The sequence below is a fragment of the Euleptes europaea genome, chromosome 12, assembly GCF_029931775.1.
Source record: "Euleptes europaea isolate rEulEur1 chromosome 12, rEulEur1.hap1, whole genome shotgun sequence".
Taxonomy (NCBI): Eukaryota; Metazoa; Chordata; class Lepidosauria; order Squamata; family Sphaerodactylidae; genus Euleptes; species Euleptes europaea.
Window position 1 is genome coordinate 17,388,652 of NC_079323.1, and position 8,434 is coordinate 17,397,085.

Consider the following 8,434-nt stretch of genomic DNA (forward strand, 5'->3'; position numbering starts at 1 on the left):
CACTGGATCCCAGTTTGTTTCTGGGCATAATTCAAATGTTGTGTTGACCCTTCAACTGGCTTTGGCCTTTAAAGCCCAATATGGCTTGGGACCATCAGACCTGAATGAAGGAGGAGGAGGAGGAGAGTTGGTTTTTATATGCCAACTTTATCTACCTTTTAAGGAGAATCAAAACCGCTTACAATCTCCTTCCCTTCTTCTCCCCACAATAGACACCCTGTGAGGTAGGTGGGGCCGAGAGAGTTCTGAGAGAACTGTGACTAGCCCAAGGTCGCCCAGCTGGCTTCATGTGTAGGAGTGAGGGAACCAACCCATTTTATCAGATTAGAGTCCGCCACTCATGTGGAGGAGTGGGGAATCAAACCCGGTTCTCCAGATTAGAGTCCACCGCTCTGAACCACTACACCATCCACCCAGCCACTACAGTCATCTCCCAAGGCCCTGTTGCAGGTGGGTGGCAACCTGAGAGAGGTCCTTCTCAGTCATGATGCCAAAATTCTAGAGCTCTTTTCCGAGAGATACTACCCTGTCCCCTTCTGTTGCCATCTTCCACCCATGGGTGAAGACTTTTTGGTTTCACACGGTGTTCCAACAATGATCCCTCCTTCCTGGCCTACATTTTAATTGTTGCTTTCTTGTTTTTTAATGTATACCTTAGCTTGGTTTTAATTGTTTAAATGATGTGTTTTTGTTTGTATTTGATTTGTATTTGTTCGGATTTGGGTTTTTAAGTTTTTACGTGTTAAACATTTATTATGTATTAGTATAACTAAAGGAATTATCATGTAATCATGTTTTATGATGTGGAATGCTCTGAGCCTGGCTTTGGCCATGAGAGAGCGGGATATAAATCTTATAAATAAATAAATAAAATTTCATGGTTTTTAAGACACTTTTTAAAATTATGTGTTTTTAATTTATCAGCTGCCTTGGTGGTCCCAATGAGGGCAGAATGGCAGGGTATACATTTTGTGAATAAAATTAATAACAATAAAATAAGTAAATTTACCCTTCTTCTCCTGGATGGGTCTAAATATGTTTAATGCATGGATGTAAATAACACACCGTTAAAGGTAAAGGTCGTCCGCTGTGCAACTACCGGGTCTTTACTGACCCATGGGGGTGATGTCACATCCCAACGTTTACTAGGCTGACTATGTTTACAGGGTTGTTTGCCATTGTCTTCCCCAGTCATCTTCCCTTTACCCCCAGCAAGCTGGGTACTCATTTGACCGACCTTGGAAGGATGGAAGGCTGAGTCAACCTTGAGCCGGCTACCTGAAACCGACTTCCGTCGGGATCGAACTCAGGTTGTGAGCAGAACTTGGACTGCAGTACTGCAGCTTACCACTCTGCCCCATGGGGCTCTTCCATTAATACTCTATTAAAGGGGTAGGGTTTTTTTTTTCCTTCAGGCAGTTGGCAACCCTAATCTATGTGTGTCTGCTTTCAGAAGTAAGCCCCGCTGAATTAAAAGGGGTTCACTCCAAGGAAAGTGGAATGAACTCCTCCAGAATACTTGCCTTCCAAAACCTCCCACTGAAAGCCAACAAGGTTCTGGTTCATTTCTAACAGAGACTTGTTGGCAACCCATAATTGCTGCCTCTCATTTAAGAAGTTGATGCTTTGGTTAAATCTCCGCACAGCCGTCCTGCCTCTTTGAATCCCTTTTTAAAAAATTCTCTGTGATGTCATGACTTGCTTTCTCAAAGCCCGAAATAAGGTTGCTGTGGTTACACCTCCTGGAGAAATTTCAGAGCACTAGCTTTGACTCATCTGAAGCAACGTGTAGGGTTTGCGTGTGATATTTCTGTCACTGGCTGCCTTGTACCTTTGGAACAGGATATAATGCTGAAAAGATAAACTGGCTAAGACTTGCCTTTTAACGATAAGCAAGCTTCAGGGGAACAGAATGGCACAGAAATGCAACATCATTTCCTCCTCCTGTTAATTTAATCCTGCACGTAGCTGTTTTGAGCAGTGATAGGTGTGGGATAAAGTTGTGCAAAACACTCCTGGAAAATTTCACATCCTGTATCAAAGTCTTTCAGCTGTCCCCAAAGCTTTCTTTTCACACATCTCTCGCTTCAGGCAAAATCTGCTAACAGCCTACGTATCTAGAAAAGAGTCCAGTAGGACCTTAAAGGCGAGCAATATTTCTGGCAGAGTATGAGCTTTTGTGAGTCACAACTCACTTCTTCAGATAAAGCTAGAATGTGAGTCCATCTGTCCTTAAGTAGAGAAGAGTGAATTCAGACACCTAATGGCAATAACACGTAAATGTCAATAGCACGTAAATGACAATAGCAGATGTGACTGGATTCGGTGTGATATGCAGAGGGGTTGTGGGCATGGAGAAATCAGCATTAGTAATGAGACAGGAATCCTAGGTTTCTATTCAGTCCAGAAGAATGCATTGTCTTGAGCTTCATCATTAGTTGTAATTCAGCAGTCTCTCTAATCTCCCTTTGAAATCCCTTTGTAAGAGAACTGCTACTCTTAAGTCAGCAACTGAATGTCCTGGAAGGTTGGCATGTTCCCCCACTGGTTTTTCAGTGTATGTGTGTGCCGTCAAGTCTTGGCTGACTTACGGAAATCCCAGCAGGAGGCTTTCAAGGCAAATGAGAAGCAGAGGTGGTTTGCCATTGCCTTCCTCTGCGGAGCCTTCCTTGGTGGTTTCCCTTTCAAGCACCTACCTTGGTTAGCAACTGAGACCTGACGATGTTGGGCTACACCATACCATTCTACATCCCACTAACAGCCTAGGATGGAGCAAAAGTCCCCTAGGAATGTTCACTCTTCCTTCCCAAACTGTGGTCTTCCTTTTAAAGTCTTCCATTGATGAGGATCCCCAAGTGTCACTTTCAATTTTGCAGTTCTTTTCTACGAGCACCTGAATCTGCAACAATGGGGAAACAAAGAAAAGGGCGTGCCTGTTTCCCTACATCTGGATGGGGGCCGCTCAGAGGCCCAGGTAAGTTTCTCTGACAATCCTAAGTACCGAAAGAAAAATGAATGCTGATCAGATTTCCCACAGCACCAACAGTGTGCCACACAGTAATTCAGGAGGACTCACAATACATTGCAGCCTATCCTCCGGACAGAAAGTAAACCTTATTTAGGACCAAGAGAGGTGAACACATGAAGCTGCCTTATACTGACTCAGACCCCTTAGTATTTAGTATCGTCTCCCATGACTGGTAGTAGCTCTCCAGGGTATTCATAAGAAAAGCCATGCTGGATCAGACCAAGGCCCATCAAGTCCAGCAGTCTGTTCACACAGTGGCCAACCAGGTAGACGTCTTAGACAGAGGTCTTTCACATTGCCATCTTCCTTAACCTTCTAACTGGAGATGCTGGGGATTTAACCTGGGACCTTCATGCATAGGCTTTTTTTGCAGGGACGTTTTCCTGCGATCACCCCCGCCCACTGCTTTGGGGCTTCCTTTTGATTATGCATGCCTTTTCCGCCCATCAGAGGTCGCCTGGCTCTCCCCACATGTTTGGATGTAGATGGTGAGTATGGCTTTATGAAAACAAGAAGGACTGACCGTTGTCAGTCAGGAGTTACCTTTTTTATTCTTCCTGGATTAGTCTGACAGCATAGCTCTTCATTACGTTCAGGCGCAACCTTTCCGCATTTCAGAGGAATTCTGGTGGTAAAACGTTTAAGCCCAGGAACAGAGTCAAGACTTCTTTTTTCTTCATTCACGGTGACATTTAACCTAACTTACAATTACTGCAGCTCAGTCGAGGCAGATCCAGATCTGCAAATGTTCTTGAAATAATGTTCAAAGTGCCCTCTGGAATCATTTTTAATTTGTTTCACTTCTTTGCAAAGCTGTTATCTTTTTGAATCTTATTGGTGTGTGTGTGTGTGTGTGTGTGTGTGTGTGTGTGTGTGTGTGTGTGTGTGTGAAATGCAGTCTTTAAGCAGAAAGTAAAGCAGAGAGAGATGTGGCAAAACTGCAATACTGATTGATGATTCCATGTTGTTCAACTTCAGTTGATGACAACAAAGCTCTGTGGCATGGCTTTAGATATATGTTTCAGCTTATCAGCTGAACAGTGTTTCATTTCTAAAGCTTCCCCAGTTTGTGCACCGTTTCATTGTACGGCTGGCAACTATAGATTCTGGATCGGTTCCAACCAGCTTTTCTCCTGGTGAAAAATAGACGAGGAGCTCCCCTTGACCACCCAAAACAGCTATGCTGGGGATCAAGCAACCTGCACAGACAAAAGCCATGTGGAACAGGGGCTGGGGAAAGAAGAAGAAGAAGAAGAAGAAGAAGAAGAAGAAGAAGAAGAAGAAGAAGAAGAAGAAGAGGAGGAGGAGGAGGAGGAGGAGGAGGAGGAGGAGGAGGAGGAGGAGGAGGAGGAGGAATTGGTTTTTATACTCTACTGAAAGGAGTCTCAAACAGGCTTACAATCACCTTCCCTTCCTCTCCTTATTTGTGTGTGCATTATATAGGTTTTTATTTGACCACTGATAAAGGCCTGTAGGCCGAAACACGTATGTTCTGTATGTTTTAAGCCTATCAACCTTATGAGTTGCCATTGTGTCTGGTTTTTATCATTTTTAATGTTTTTAACCTTGTTATAAGCACCTTAAAATAAAAATATTTTTCTATTATATAATTTTACCTTTTTTACCCACCCTTGGCTACTCAGCTTTCATGTTTCTGAGAGCTGCCACCAGTTAGAGTAGACAGTTCTGAGCTAGATGACCGGTGATGTAATCCAGTACATGGCAGCTACGCATTTTAAAATTATAGCAAATCAGATGTTATTAGTATCTTATCAATCACTAGCAGACTGAGGAGGTCCTCGGGATTGTTAAGGTATTTTGAGGGGGGGGGAATGCAGTCTAATGCTACAAGGTTCTGAGAAAAGAATGAAAACTGGATACGGCAAAATGGCCTCCGCTTTCAGTTATATCACACTAAAGGTAAAGGTAAAAGTCCCCTGTGCAAGCACCGGGTCATTCCTGACCCATGGGGTGACGTCACATCCCAACGTTTCCAAGGCAGACTTTGTTTGCAGGGTGGTTTGCCAGTGCCTTCCCCAGTCATCTTCCCTTTACCCCCAGCAAGCTGGGTACTTATTGTACCTACCTCAGAAGGATGAGGCGGGATGTGAGCAGTGGGGTGCCTCAGGAATCTGTGTTGGGACCGGTGCTTTTCAACCTGTTCATCAGTGACCTGGAGTTGGGGTTAAACAGTGAAGTAGCCAAGTTTGCAGATGACACCAAATTATTTAGGGTGGTTAAAACAAAATCGGACTGTGAAGAGCTCCAGAAGGATCTCTGCATACTGGAAGAATGGGCATTAAAATGGCAAATGAGATTCAATGTGAGTAAGTGTAAAGTGATGCATATTGGGACAAAAAAATCCCAACTTCACATATACACTGATGGGATCTGTGCTGGCAGAGACAGACCAAGAAAGGGATCTTGGGGTGGTAGTGGATAGCTCAATGAACCCAGTGTGCAGCTGCTGTAAAAAAGGCAAATTCCATGCTGGCCATAATTAGACGAGGAATAGAGAATAAAACTGCTGATATCATACTGCCCTTGTACAAATCTATGGTGAGACCACACTTGGAATACTGTGTACAGTTCTGGTCACCACACCTAAAAAAGGATATTACAGAGCTTGAGAAGGTGCAGAAAAGAGCAACCAAAATGATTAGGGGACTAGAGCATCGGGCTATACCATCCTGCCTCTGCTCCCAGTGCGATATAAGTGGGTCGTAAATATCCAGAAAGAGGAACTTCCATCCCAATGGGGACAGGGCTTTGTTCCCCATGGTTCGTCAATGACTGAATAATGAAAGGCTCTTTGAAAAGGATGTTAGATGGATAATTCAAGAAACCAACTCTGAATGCAAATGGAACAAGGCTGGAGCTGTCATCTTTTTTCAGGAAACGAACAAGAAAATGTTCAAGACACATCCTTGATAGTTCAGAGAAGGCAAAAAAGAAACCCCACACATGCCAAAAAGCTTGTATTTAGGTGATAAAAATAGCCAAAAATTGACTATGGGGCCATTACGATGACCACTCTTGATCAGAATTTCAGGAAATGCATTGGGCAGGCAAAAAAGATTTTTTGGGGGGGGGAGAGCTCAATTGGGTGATTTAAAAATTATGCTCGGTTCCTATTAGCATTTATTTTTGGTCACTCATGAACACATGGACACATGAAGCTGCCTGATACTGAGTCAGACCCTTGGTCCATCAAAGTCACTATTGTCTACTCAGACCATCAGCAGCTCTCCAGGGTCTCAGGCAGGGGTCTTTCACATCACCTACTTACCTAGTCCGTTTAATTGGAGATGCCAGGGATTGAACCTGGGACCTTCTGAATGTTAAGCAGATGCTCTACCACTGAGCCATGGCCCCTTCCCTCCACAGCTTTGGCGGCTTCTCCGCCACGGCGATGGCATGGAGGGCGCTCGATAAAATGAGCCTGGAGAGTAGCAATATCATTATAATCAGAATGGGCGAAAACGCATGGGAGGTTTTGCCTTGGATTTGCCTCTCTCTAGATGCACATTTTCTCCATCTGAATTCTCAAAACTCTGCATGGGGGTTTATTGTTCAGTGCTGAGAATTTAGCTGGGGGAAATGTGCATGTAGAGAGTGGCAAATCCAAGGCAAAAACCTCCCATGCGTTTTCGCCCTTTGACTACAGAGCAAACCCACCCTTACAGTCATTTAGTGTTAGGAATCCAGGTAATCATCAGAACAAGCAATCATCAGAACATCTTATCTTCAATCCAGAGATATGCCTATAACAGGGAGTCCTTTCACAGACAAATAGGGGCAGCAGTTGACGCCAAAATGGAGGGGATGCACTCAACGAGTTCATGAAATGGAGCTTGATTGTGGCATTGTGCAGAAATAGGTTTTGACTAGCAAGGCATTGAAGGGACACCTTGGAGGCTTCTCGGGACAAGCGGGGCCGTGCATTTCATGCAAACATGTTTGGCGGTCGAACTTACCATGTTCAGCTGTGACAATCAAATATGAGCAGATTACCTGGTCTGTTTGGTTCTCATTTAGCAAGTCAAATTTCTGCCAAATAGGTTTGCAGCAGGATTTTTTTTAATGTACATGCACAAAGCTGCAGCTCAGGCAAACAGATTGGCAGCCATTAATGTTTAGGGTTGCCAGGTCCCTCTTTGCCACTGGCAGGAGGTTTTGGGGGCAGAGCCTGAGGGGTGCAGGGTTTGGGGAGGGGAGGGACTTCAATGCCATAGAGTCCATTTGCCAAAGCAGCCATTTTCTCCAGGTGAACTGATCTCTATTGGCTGGAGATCAGCTGTAATAGCAGATCTCCAGCTAGTACCTGGAGGCTGGCAACCCTAATTAATGTGCTATAAACAGTTTAGATGAATGACAATGATCAGCACTTCCTTTGCAGGGTTCTGCGGCCTTTAGTAGCAAGCCACTTGAAGTTGCAGAGGAAAGTTATCTTAGCCCTTTTCAGATGTTGTAAGCAAGTGGAATAAACAGATGGTAGGGTTGTGCAGCCAATCTCCACCTCAACTTAATTGCACTGGAACCTATATATAGAATTTGTACATTTAGGTATTGTATGCATTTATTTATTCATTGCCCTTCCTTCTCACTGAGAATCAAGGTGGGTTACGAAACATAAAACAATGCAGTCCTGCAGCATAAGACATCCGATAAACAATGCGATAGGACCAGGATTACAAAATCTGAAAACAATGCAACCAAAACAGTATAAAACATGAGATTAGTGAAGCCAACCTCCTGGTGGGACCTGGGAATCTTCCAGAATTACAGTTTATCTCTAGACTACAGAGATCAGTTCCCCTGGAGAAAATGGAAGCTTTGGAGGGTGGACTCTCTGGGATTGTACCCCACTGAAGTCCCTGTCCTCCCCAGGCTCCATTCCCAAATCTCCAGGAGTTTCCCAACCTGGAGTTGGCAACCGTACCCCATCCCCATCCCCTGCCAGTGGCCAAGGGGGACCTGGCAACCCTACGGCAATGCAGAAAATGGAATTATAAAAATAGAAGACAATGCAGCATCACCAAAGTAATAGCTAGAATAAACAGCGGAATAGAGTACAATCGTATTCCCTTTATAACAATGCCCTCCTGAACAATACATTTTTATACCATCTGCAGAATGATAGAAACATAGCTGCCTGCCTGAGCTCCTCAGGCAGGCCATTGCACAAGTATGGAGCCACAACAGAGAATGTGCAGCTATCATTCTTATCCATGTGCAGGCTGGTGCTTTCAGAAGGCTTTGCTCTGATAGAATCATAGAGTTGGAAGGGACCACCAGGGTCATCAAGTCCAGCCCCGTGCACGGACTTCCGGTGGTGCCGTTGGAGAGAGCACTCCATTTCCCCAGGTTGTCCTGGGAGAAATCCAAGTTTGCGTTATTTTTGGG

The 8,434-nt window shown here is 44.4% G+C and overlaps 1 non-coding gene across 1 annotated transcript; it reads right to left on the reverse strand.

Moving 5' to 3' along the window:
• Positions 1–6,331: 6,331 nt before the first annotated feature.
• On the reverse strand, positions 6,332–6,403 carry TRNAV-AAC (transfer RNA valine (anticodon AAC)). The gene has a single exon. It is a non-coding gene; the product is annotated as a tRNA-Val (tRNA).
• Positions 6,404–8,434: the final 2,031 nt, after the last annotated feature.